General features: G+C 45.6%; 1 long non-coding RNA gene and 1 pseudogene across 1 annotated transcript; both read left to right on the top strand.

The window, feature by feature from the left end:
* The first annotated feature begins 85 nt into the window (after window positions 1-85).
* LOC113220116 lies at window positions 86-6,773 on the top strand. Its single transcript, XR_003307056.1, has 3 exons — window positions 86-1,676; window positions 2,291-2,372; window positions 6,199-6,773. It is a non-coding gene; the product is annotated as an uncharacterized LOC113220116 (long non-coding RNA).
* A 437-nt stretch (window positions 6,774-7,210) lies between these two features.
* LOC111530339 lies at window positions 7,211-9,023 on the top strand (annotated as a pseudogene).
* The last annotated feature ends 2,304 nt before the right edge of the window (window positions 9,024-11,327 follow it).

The following is an 11,327-nucleotide window of genomic DNA, read 5'->3' as shown; positions in this document are numbered from 1 at the left end:
GTCTCAAAAAAAAAAAAAAAAAAAAAAATATATATATATATATACACACACACACACACACACACATAGGCCGTGCGCAATGGCTCATGCCTGTCATCCCAGCACTGTGGGAGGCCAATTCTTGTCTATCCAGGAGACGGGTTTCACCATGTTGCCCAGGTTAGTCTCAAACTCCTCGGCTTAACTGATCCGGCTTAACTGATCCGCTTGCTTAGGCTTTCCAAAGTGCTAGGATTACAGGAGTGAGCCACCACACATGGCCAGTCCTGGAATTTTCTAGAGAAGGATGACCAACGCAGCCTGTGGACCCTTCCTGGCCAGCTGTGGACCCTTCCTGGCCATCACATGAAGACCAGCGACCCCTCCTTCCAAAACTCACAGCTTCTCAGGATGACTTGGGGAAACGTCCCCCGCTGTGAACCTCGGTGAGCCTGCCTGTAACATACAGGTGAGGGAGAAGGCCAGAAAAGCTCAGTCAGAGTGACACTGACCCAGAAATGATGGGCAAAATGGAGTGTGTGGCTTTTCCTGTAGGAGAGGGTGATGCTTAGTTGTAATTTGAATTTTAAATGGATTCCAGTCCTCCGAAAAACAGGTGATTAGACTCAAATCACCTTGAACCTTTTCATCTCATGGCTTTAACCCACCTACATGGCTCCGTGTTCCCTGTAGTCCTCTCCCCTGAGCTCTACAGTCCTGTGTCCAGTTCTCTCCTCTCTCTGCTAGGACATCAAACAGGCATCTCCACCTTCACATGTCCATAAGTGACTTCCTAAACCCCCAAAAATTCCCTTGCAGTCCTACAAATCTCAGATGAGGGCGACAATGTACCTCTAGGGGCTTAGCTGAGGTTGACATCATGTATTTTAAATATGGGAAATACATTATTTGTAAGTGTTGTAATTTATAAGGTAAAGAGAAAATTACATGTATACATGAAAGGAGTGAGAAAATACATCATTTCCAAATTTCTTTTGAGGTGTGGGGGAAAAATGTTTCAAGACCTCATCCTTAGGGATCTGTGCTCCCAGGACCCCTCTGACCTCATCTCCTGCCTGTGTCCTCCTCACTCCCTCTGCTCCAGCCATGCAGGCCTCCAGCCATACAGCTCAAGCCATATAGGCCTCTTTCCTTTTTCTGGGGCTGAGGTTGCTCCTGTCTCAGGGCCTTCTGGGCTGTCCCTCTGCCTAGGACTCTCTGGCCCCGCAGCTGCAAGTGACAAGCAGCGTTTCTTCCCTAAGTCTTTGTTCTGACATCACTTTCTCTATGGAAACCTTTGTGATCGCCCACAGTCCCGCATTTGACATGGCAGCTCCACCTTCACCCCCACCTCTGGTCCGTGTTGCCTGTTCTGTGTGATTCTTTTTGCTCCTTTGCTGTTCACTGGATCCTGTTGAGAACAAGTCCCCAAGCAGAGAGCAGAGCCAGAAGGTGGGGCTGTGCTGGGCTGGCGCCCTCTGAGTGGAGCTCAACCCTGACTTCACATTAGGGTGCTCAGACATTTTGCAAATACATCTTTTATGCTGTTTTATCAAAGATTGCTATTATCACAGGATGGGACCCACCCTCAATAATACTTATAACAGCGCTGGTGATTCTCATCTGTGTCCAGCATTGAACGTCAAGGCAGTTTCCTCCATGTTGAGAGCTGAGATCAGCCTGTGATCCACAGGGAGGTGAGGGTGCTGTGCTCTGTGTGGGGTTTGGTTAGTGCCAGATCTGTGCCCTGAAGGTCTGTGCCCTGCTGCAGCGTGTATGTGGACTTTTCCGGAGGGGGGAGTGGAATCTAAAAACAAGTCAAAATTATGCTTGTAGATCTTCCTGTGGGACATTGTTATCTCTGCACAATCTCTGGTGCAATGGGCAGCAGAGGACCTCTCCCGGGTGAGGTCTCCCCTGTATGTGTGTGTTTTGTCACAGGAAAGGAATGAGTGATTTCTAAACACTAAATCTCGGCTGGGCGCAATGGCTCACATCTGTAATCCCGGGTCTTTGGGAGGCCTGGGTGGGCAGATCATGAGGTCAGGAGATCAAGACCATCCTGGTCAACGTGGTAAAACCCCGTCTCTAGTAAAAATAGAAAAATTAGCTGGGCCTGGCAGCTTATGCCTATAGTCCCAGCTACTTAAGAGGCTGAGGCAGGAGAATCGCTAGAACCAGGGAGGCAAAGGTTGCAGTGATCTGAGATCATGCCTCCGAACCACATCCTGGTGACATCTCAAAAAAAAAAAAAAAAAAAGAAAGAAAGAAAGAAAAAGAAAAATTAAATCTCATATTTTTTTACACACAGGATTGGTTTCCAAAGACTCTTGCTATGTAATGAAGCCACCAGAGAGGGCAAAGAAAAGGAGCCAGGGATGGCTCTTCCTCAGGTAAAGTGACATTCCTCAGTGGATTCTTCTATCTCCTTCTTTTCTGAGATAGCAGGTACTGTAGTAGCCAGTCTTCTGTGATTCTGAAGCATCCTACCTCACAAGTTTGCTCACACTCACCCATGCCTTTTCACAGTCTCTCTCATCTTAAATTCCATCTGCCTCTCTTGCCCAGGCTGGAGTCACTGGAGCAATCTGGGCTCACTGTAACCTCCACCTCCCAGGATCAAGTGATTTCTCGTGCCTCAGCCTCTCAAGTAGCTGGAATTACAGGCGTCCACCACCAGGCTTGGCTAATTTTGTATTTTTCTTAGAGACAGGGTTTCACCATGTTAGCCAGGCTGGTCTCAAGCCCCTGACTTCACATAATCTCCTTGACAGTTTTTCACTGTTACCAAGAATAACATACGGGATACCTGTGAGTGTGGTGACTTCACTGCAGGTATCTGGAGAATTCCTGCAAAACTGATTACTTCTTTTTGGACTTGCCATTTCCTCTTTTAGATATGGGAACATTCCCTCTGGACCCCCAGCTGCAGAGGTGCCCTCTCTGAATGAAAACGTGAGAAATTTCTCACTCTTTCAACAAAGCTTATTACTGTGGTCTTACCACCATGTTCTTTTTCGTATTTGGTGAAAATGAAAGCCCTTTTTATTTATATTTTCTATTCCTTGAGAGTCTGAGTAGATGTCATTAATCGTGGACATGTATATTTAAAACAGATTTTAATACTTTGCTGAAAGCATCCTTTTCATGTATCTTGAAAGCTATTTTGTATTCTTTAGTTCTTTATTTTTGCCCTGGTGATTAGTTCATATTATGCATTTTTTTAGGATAAAACAGAAATGTTCTTTCACATGCCCGCTTTTCTTTTTTAAGACTAAGTTTTGCTCTTGTCACCCAGGCTGGAGTGCAACGGCATGATCTTGGCTGACTGCAGCCTCCGCCTCCCAGGTTCAAGCAGTTTTTCTGCCTCAGCCTCCCGAGTAGCTGTGATTACAGGCAGGCTCCACCACTCACAGCTAAGTTTTGTATTTTTTAGTAGAGATGGTGTTTCACTATGATGGCCATCATTTCTTTTGCCTTCTGAAATTCGAAATTTTTGGCCATTAATGTCTTCCAACAGGCTTTTCTATAACTTTCTTCCTCTCACTGTCCTCTGGGACTTCTGGTACTTGAAAACATTTTTGTTTTGAAATGAAGTTTTGCTCTGTTGCCAGGCTGGAGTGCAGTGATGCAAACTCGGCTCACCTCCAGCCTCTGTCACCTGGGTTTAAGTGATTCTCTTATCTCAGCCTCCCAAGTAGCTGAGACTACATGTGCGCACCAGCACACCTGGCTAATTGTTACATTTTTCATAGAGACGGGGTTTCTCTATGTTGGTCAGGCTGGTCTCAAACTCCCAATCTCAGGTGATCTGCCCACCTTGGCCTCCCAAAGTGCAGGGATTTCAGGCGTGAGCCACCGTGCCTGGCCTATTTTTTTAATTGTTTTATATTTTTGAGACAGTCTTGCTTTGTCACCCAGGCTGGAGTGCAGTGAAGCAATCTTGGCTCATTGCAACCTCTGCCTCCCATGTTCAAGCGCTTCTCCTGCCTCAGCCTCTAGAGTAACTGGAACTACAGGAGCCCACCTCCACACCCAGCTAATCTTTGTATTTTTAGTAGAGACAGGGTTTTGCCATAATGACCAGGCTCTTCTCCAAACTCCTGACCTCAGGTGATCCACTCACTTCGGCCTCCCAAGTCCTGGTGTGAGCCACCTTGCCAGTCCCCCAGTCTAATTTTTTTTTTTTTGAGACGGAGTCTGGCTCTGTCACCCAGGCTGGAGTGCAGTGGCTGGATCTCAGCTCACTGCAAGCTCTGCCTCCTGGGTTTACGCCATTCTCCTGCCTCAGCCTCCCAAGTAGCTGGGACTACAGGCGCCCACCACTTCACCTGGCTAGTCTTTTTTTGTATTTTTTTTAGTAGAGACGGGGTTTCACCGTGTTAGCCAGGATGGTCTCGATCTCCTGACCTCGTGATCCACCCATCTCAGCCTCCCAAAGTCCTGGGATTACAGGCGTGAGCCACCACGCCCGGCCCCCCAGTCTAATTTTTAATTTACATTATGAATTCTGATTTTGAACCCATGTATTGAATTTTTCCATTTAGTTACTGTATTTTTAGCCCAAGAGTTTCTGTGTAGTTCTTCATCATTTCTTTATGTTGGTTGACCTTCTCATTTTCTTCATGTATTGGTTTTTTGATTTCTTGAAGCTGTGTCTTAACTCAATGAGTTTCCAACATTGTTTAGGGGTTGGAGGTGATGGGCTCTGACTGTGTCCCCCAGGCTGGAGTGCAGTGGTGCCATCTTGGGTCACTTTATCTTCTGCTCTCCAGGCTCAAGAGATCCTCCCACCTCAGCCTGGCATGTGTCTGTGGATGTGTCCTCTCCAGGTGTTTGCTTATAATCTCTGAACTGAAGTTAATTTAAGTGTGTTTGGATGTGATTTGTAGTGTGTGCAGAAGAGCATTAATGGAGAAGCTTATGATTATTTGTTTGTTTGTTTTTTGAAACAAAGTCTCACTCTGTCATCAGGCTAAAGTGCAGTGACTCCATCTAGGCTCACTGCAACCTCCACCTTCTGAGTTTAAAAGATTCTCCTGCCTCACCCTCCAGAGTAGCTGGGACTACAGGCACACACCACCACACTCAGCTAATTTTTGTATTTTTAATAGAGATGGGGTTTTACCGTGTTGGCCAGGATATTCTTGATTTCTTGACCTCCCGATCTGCCCATCTTGGCCTCCATAAGTGCTGGGATTATAGGTGTGAGCCACCAGGCCTGGCCAAGCCCATGGTTTATGTAGAAAATGCATTATTTTCCGTATATATACACATATATTTTATTTTAAGAGTCTCACCCTGTTGCCCAGGCCAGAGTGCAGTGGTGTGATCTTGGCTCACTGCAACTTCTGCCTCCAGAGTTCTATCAATTCTCCTGCCTCAACTTCCCAAATAGCTGGGATTACAGGGCTTTTCCCCCACCATGCCCAGACAATTTTTATATTTTTAGTAGTTACGGGTCTTCACCATGTTGGCCAGGTTGTTCTTGAACTCCTGACCTTAAGTAATCCACCCACCTTGGTTTCCCAAAGTGATGAGATTACAGGTGTGAGCCCCAATGCTCGGGGGGGAGGTGTGTGTGTGTGTGTATGGTTTCTTTATTTGTTCATTTGTTTGTTTTTTGACAGAGTCTAACTCTGCAGTCCAAGGTGAGCTGCACAATCTCGGCTCACTGCAACCTTTGCCTCTGGGGCTCAAGGAACTCTCCTGTCTCAGCCTCCCAAGTAGCTGGGTCTAGAGGCGTGCACCGCCACACCTGGGTTCAAGCAGTTCTCCTGCATCAGCCTTCGAGTAGCTGGGATTACTGACAGGTGCCACCACGCCCAGCTAAGTTTTGTATTTTTAGTAGAGACAGGGTTTCACCATGTTACCCTGGGTGGTCAGGTGATCCACCTCCTGAAGTCAGGTGATCCACCCGCCTTGGCCTCCCAAAGTGCTGGGATTCCAGGCCTGAGCCACTGCGCCCGGCCAAATATTTTTTATATTGTCCATAAAACTGAGACTTCCACAGTGACTTAGGGGATTTTAAAATCTCTGATGGAAAAGTGCAATAAAATGCAACTGTACAGGAAAAAACTGTTCAAAAATGCCTTAGTGTGGGTTTGTCAGAACACAGTCTTGGATCAAATCAATACTTATTTTCTCTTTTCTCATTTCTTGTGAAGGTGATAACACAGTCCTCCCTAATGTTTTGTTGAAATGTCTTTTTCATTTTAGGGACACTTGACTTTTAGGGTTGTGGCTATAAAATTCTCTGCTGGAGTGGAAATGCCCGAACACTATGCAAATGGCTTTATACAGGGAAGTGATGTTGGAGAACTACAGGAACCTGGAGTCTGTGGGTGAGGAAAACGTCTCTGCAGACATGAGAAGTCTGCTCTTGTCTATCTTGGCTCTTCCTGGCTTTATATTCTCTTTTGTGATGTTGCCCCATACATGCTTTTGATGTACGTGTCATTGTTTTCTGTAGTGATGACCCTCCCCTCTGTCAAGGATAGCTTCTTAGAGACTCTTCTATGGAGTGGGTTTTTCATAAAACCAGAAAATTCATGAAAAACACTTTGACTAATAAGATTGAACATCATCCTGCTCTAGGCAGAGATGTCCCTAGAAGCCCTGAGTGGAAATGTCAGTGTGGCCCAGGATACAAGATAGAAAGCATGACACTGACTGACAAGTGTTTCCAGCTGTGGTTCTGGTTTCATGTTTTTGTTTTTTGTTTTTGTTTTGTTGTTTAGTTTTGTTTTTTTGAGACAGAGTCTGTTGAACAGGCTGGAGTGCAGTGTCATGATCTCAGCTCATTGCAAGTTCCACCTCCTGGGTTCAAGCAATTCACATACCTCAGCCTCTCAACCTAACTGGAATTACAGATGCATGCCACTATACCTGGCTACCTGGCTATTTTTTGTATTTTTATTAGAGATGGGGTATCACCATGTTGGCCAGGATGGTCTTGAACACCTGGTCTCAAGCAATCTGCCCACCTCAGCCTCCAGCGAAGTTTTGGGATTACAGGCATGAGCCACTGCACCTGGCCTTTCATTCTGGCTTTTGAGGAGCATCGCAGAAGCGTCTCTCACTGGCACTGTGACAGTGATCATCACATAAGCTAATGATCATCTTCTCTAAGCAGCAGTCACTGCTGTCAAAATTCCTCCCAGCGAGGACGTCATTCAGGCTCACTGCCTCATATATATGAGGCTCTTGACTGGACTCTTTTTTTCTGGACATGGAATTTTGTTCTTGTTGCCCAGGCTGGAGTGCAATGGCATGATCTCCACTCACTGCAACCTCCACCTCCTGGAGAACCCTCCTGGGTTCAAGTGATTCTCCTGCCTTGGCTTCCCAAGTAGCTGGGATTACAGCTGCCCACCACCAGGCCTGGCAAATTTTTGTATTTTTGTGTTTTACCTCGTCTCTACTAAAAATCAAAAGATCAACAATCAAACTTTGAACAACGTCAGGGAGTTTATAGTGGAGAGAAACCTTACAAGTGTAATGAGTATGGCAAAACCTTTATTGGGAAGTCATCACTTTTTTATCAGCAAGCAATCCATGGCATAGGGAAACGTTACTAATGTAATGATTGTCACAAAGTCTTCAGTAATGCTACAACCATTGTAAATCATTAGAGAATTCATAATGAAGAGAGATCTTACAAGTGTAAAAAATGTGGCAAATTTTTCAGACATTGATCGTACTTTGCAGTTTATCAGTGAACTCATACTGGAGAGAAACCTTACAAATATCATGACCGTGGCAAGGTCTTCAGTCAAGCTTCATCCTATGCAAAACAAAGGATAATTCATAGGAGAGAGAAATCTCAAGTGTGATGATTGTGGCAAAGTCTTGATTTCACGTTCACACAGCATTAGACATCAGAGAATCTGTACTGGACAGAAATCTTACAAATGTCATAAGGGTGGCAAGGTCTTCAGTCCGAGGTCACTCCTTGCGGAACATCATAAAATTCATTTTTCAGATAATTGTTCCAAATACAGTGACTATAGAAAATCATAAAGCTTTAATTGACATTAGAGCATTGACTTGAGATTGAGTTGACTTAACATTGAGTTTAAGCATTAATTGACATTAAAGTGTTTATGTTAAGAAGATTGGGCTATATGGGGTGGCTGACGCCTGTAATCTCAGCGCTTTGGGAGGCCAAGGCTGATAGATCACAGCCACTCCTGGCTATGAGAGTGTGGAGGCGGCTGTAGGGGTGGGGCCTGGTTAGAAGGGGCGGGGCCTTGAACAGGATCTGGGCAGGGCAAGAATGAGGAGGCTGCCTGGGAGCAGGGATGGAAAGTGGGAACACCTGGGCCAGAGAGAGATCATCATCTTGAGGGCGAGGTCTGGAAGGGATGTTTTGAAGGGCAGGGTCTGGAGGGGGCGGGTGCTGTCTTTCTCCTCAGCTGGGCCCCAGATGTCTCCTGCTGTCATCCTCTCGCCCTGCAGGACTGGATTCCCGGGTTCTGATTGGTGGATTGTTTCTGATATGCCGCGATATTACCCCTAATATCACAGGGATGCTTCCTGTCCGTTTTGAGTTAATATTTCAAACAATCGAAGGTAAAACAACTTACTGTAGTGGGCCACCTGTACTGATCGCTGAATCGTTTTTCCTCTTAAGTTGAAAATGGTTTTAATGCAAAGAGCCTTTTTTGAGCAGGTAGAGTCACGCATCTTGCTGGCGGTGCAAGCTCCTCTCCGTCTGGGGCAGGGCGGGGGAGAGGGGCAGGAACCTTGGTAAAGGGGTGGGGTGGGGCGCTGGTTGCAGCAGGGACTGGCAATTAGAGCGGCTTATTAAACTAAACAAGATCCTGGGTTGTTTGAGTGGATAATGGAAACTGAAAGGTGACATGCAAAACTGCCTATTACAGACAGGAGTGGAGGATAATTTCATATTTCATGGAAATAAAGTCACGACCTGGAGCGGTGTCTCCCACCTGTAATCCCAGCACGTTCAAGAGCCGAGGCGGGAGGACCGCTTGAGCCCAGGAGTTCGAAATCAGCCTGGGCAACACAGTGAGACCTCATCTCTACTAAAAATCAAAAAATTCTGCCAGGTGTGGTGGTTCACGCCCATGGTCCCAGCTGCTTGGGGTGCTGAGGTGGGAGGATCACTTGAGCCAGAAAGTTGGAGACTGCAGTGAGCTTTGATCTCGCCACCACACCCCAGCCTGGGTGACAAAGCTAGACCCTGTCTCAAACAAACAAATAAATGAGAAGTATAATTCCTCCTTTAAAAGTAAGGGAAGAGATTTTATTTCCTTTTGTCTCCTAGAATATTCAATTAGAAAATTTGTAAATTCATTTTCTCTGTCTTCTGAGGTTTTTTTTTTTTTTTTTTTTTTTTAGGACAGTTTTTTTCTTTTACCCAGGCTGCAGTGCAAGGTGCGATCTCACCTCATCACAGCCTCCATCTCCTGGGTTCAAGCGATTCTCCTGCCTTAGCTTCCCGAGTAGCTGGGATTACAGGCAGCAGCCACCATGCCCGGCTAACTTTTTTTTTCTTTCTTTTAGAAACTAAACCTTTTTTCAGTTTAATGACCCAGGGATGTATTTCTGAGGGACTTGGGGGTTCTTTTTGAAAGGCAAACAACAAGGGAGGCAGTACCTTTATCTCAATAGGAAATTAAATAATTCAAACATCAAATGACTTCAGTGTAAGGCTATGGACCTTGAGGTAATTCTGAGCCTTGAGAGGAATGTGGTCATGCAACCTGAGTCCAGTGGTATGCAGGGGCAATTTCTTTTCTTTTTTTTTTTTTTTTTTACGGAGTCTCACTCTGTCGCCCGGGCTGGAGTGCAGTGGCCCGATCTCAGCTCACTGCAAGCTCCGCCTCCCGGGTTTACGCCATTCTCCTGCCTCAGCCTCCCGAGTAGCTGGGACTACAGGCGCCCGCCTCGTCGCCCGGCTAGTTTTTTTTTTTGTATTTTAGTAGAGACGGGGTTTCACCGTGTTAGCCAGGATGGTCTCGATCTCCTGACCTCGTGATCCACCCGTCTCGGCCTCCCAAAGTGCTGGGATTACAGGCTTGAGCCACCGCGCCCGGCCGCAGGGGCAATTTCTAAGACTTTTCCTGTAAGTAATTAGGAAGACTAAGCAGCCACAGAGATAAGACCTCCTCGCATCATTGTCCCTTCTTTTGTAATAAGGTACACTTCAGCCTTCCTTAAAGTGTATCAATCCATAACCAAGCAAGTTGCTGCACCCTATGCACGGGTCTTGAATAAAAAATGTGGTGATTCTGCTAAAAATTCTCTGTCTTTCCCTATGTATGTGAAACCTTAACATCTCTACTTTGGAATGCTGATCCAGTTCATTTAGAGTTGATGTTTCCAGTGGCTATTTCCAAGCTTTGCCTTCAAATAAATTCGCACTTAATCATATATTCTAAATTTTATTTACTGGTGACATCAGTTTCTGTCGGATTGTAGGAGCCTCACCAGAGAGGGCACCTGCTGCCCTGTTGTAAAACTCACACTTGCCAAAAGTTATGGGTTAGGGTTTCTCCCCCTCCCTCAGGATGAGGCTAGTTAGCTGACACAGATGGTCACCTCCGGTACCAAGTAGAGCCACGTGCAATCAAGGGTGTTGTCAAGTCCTCTTCCCTGAGGACTGATTAGTGTTGATCTTGAAAACATGCACTTAATGGGTTGTATAGAACAGTCAAGTGTCTTTGTTTTCAGCCTCTTAGCTCTTTTCCTCTATTTGCCATCACATTCTGGTCTAAGGCTTATTTATTAATGAAATCATTTTTATTTCTTATTCTGTTATCGTCGTGTAGATGATTTCTCATTCGGGGGAAGATCATTTTGTTTCCAATTATATTGTCTCAACATTTAAATAGTGAAGTAAAGAGTATTTCTTGGGCCAGGCTTAGTGGCTCACGACTGTAATCACAACACTCTGGGAGGCTAAGGCAGGTGCATCACTTCAAGTGAGGAGTTTGAGACCGGCCTGGCCAACATGGTGAAACCCCGTCTCTACCAAATATACAAAAATTAGCCGGACATGGTGGCACGCTTGTAATGCCAGCTACTCCGGAGACTGAGGCAGGAGAATCACTTCAACACAGGGTGTACAGGCTACACTGAGCCGAGACCCTGCCACTGCACTCCAGCCTCGGCGACAGAGAAATACTCTTGTCTTTAAAAAAAAAAAAAAAAAGGAAATTATAAAAAGAAAGTATTAGATCTCCTCCACAAATGTGCTGGGACGACTAACTGGATATTCACATGGAAAAGAATAATGTTGGATCCCTACAGAATCAAAATTTTATTTTAAAATGTTAGAGAATGAGGAAGGGAGCCCTGCGGGAGCGGGTGTTACTTTGTCA

The sequence above is a fragment of the Piliocolobus tephrosceles genome, chromosome 21 (genome assembly GCF_002776525.5).
Source record: "Piliocolobus tephrosceles isolate RC106 chromosome 21, ASM277652v3, whole genome shotgun sequence".
NCBI lineage: Eukaryota > Metazoa > Chordata > Mammalia > Primates > Cercopithecidae > Piliocolobus > Piliocolobus tephrosceles.
The sequence above is the reverse complement of the archived record's forward strand: the minus strand, read 5'-3'. Positions and strand labels throughout refer to the sequence as shown.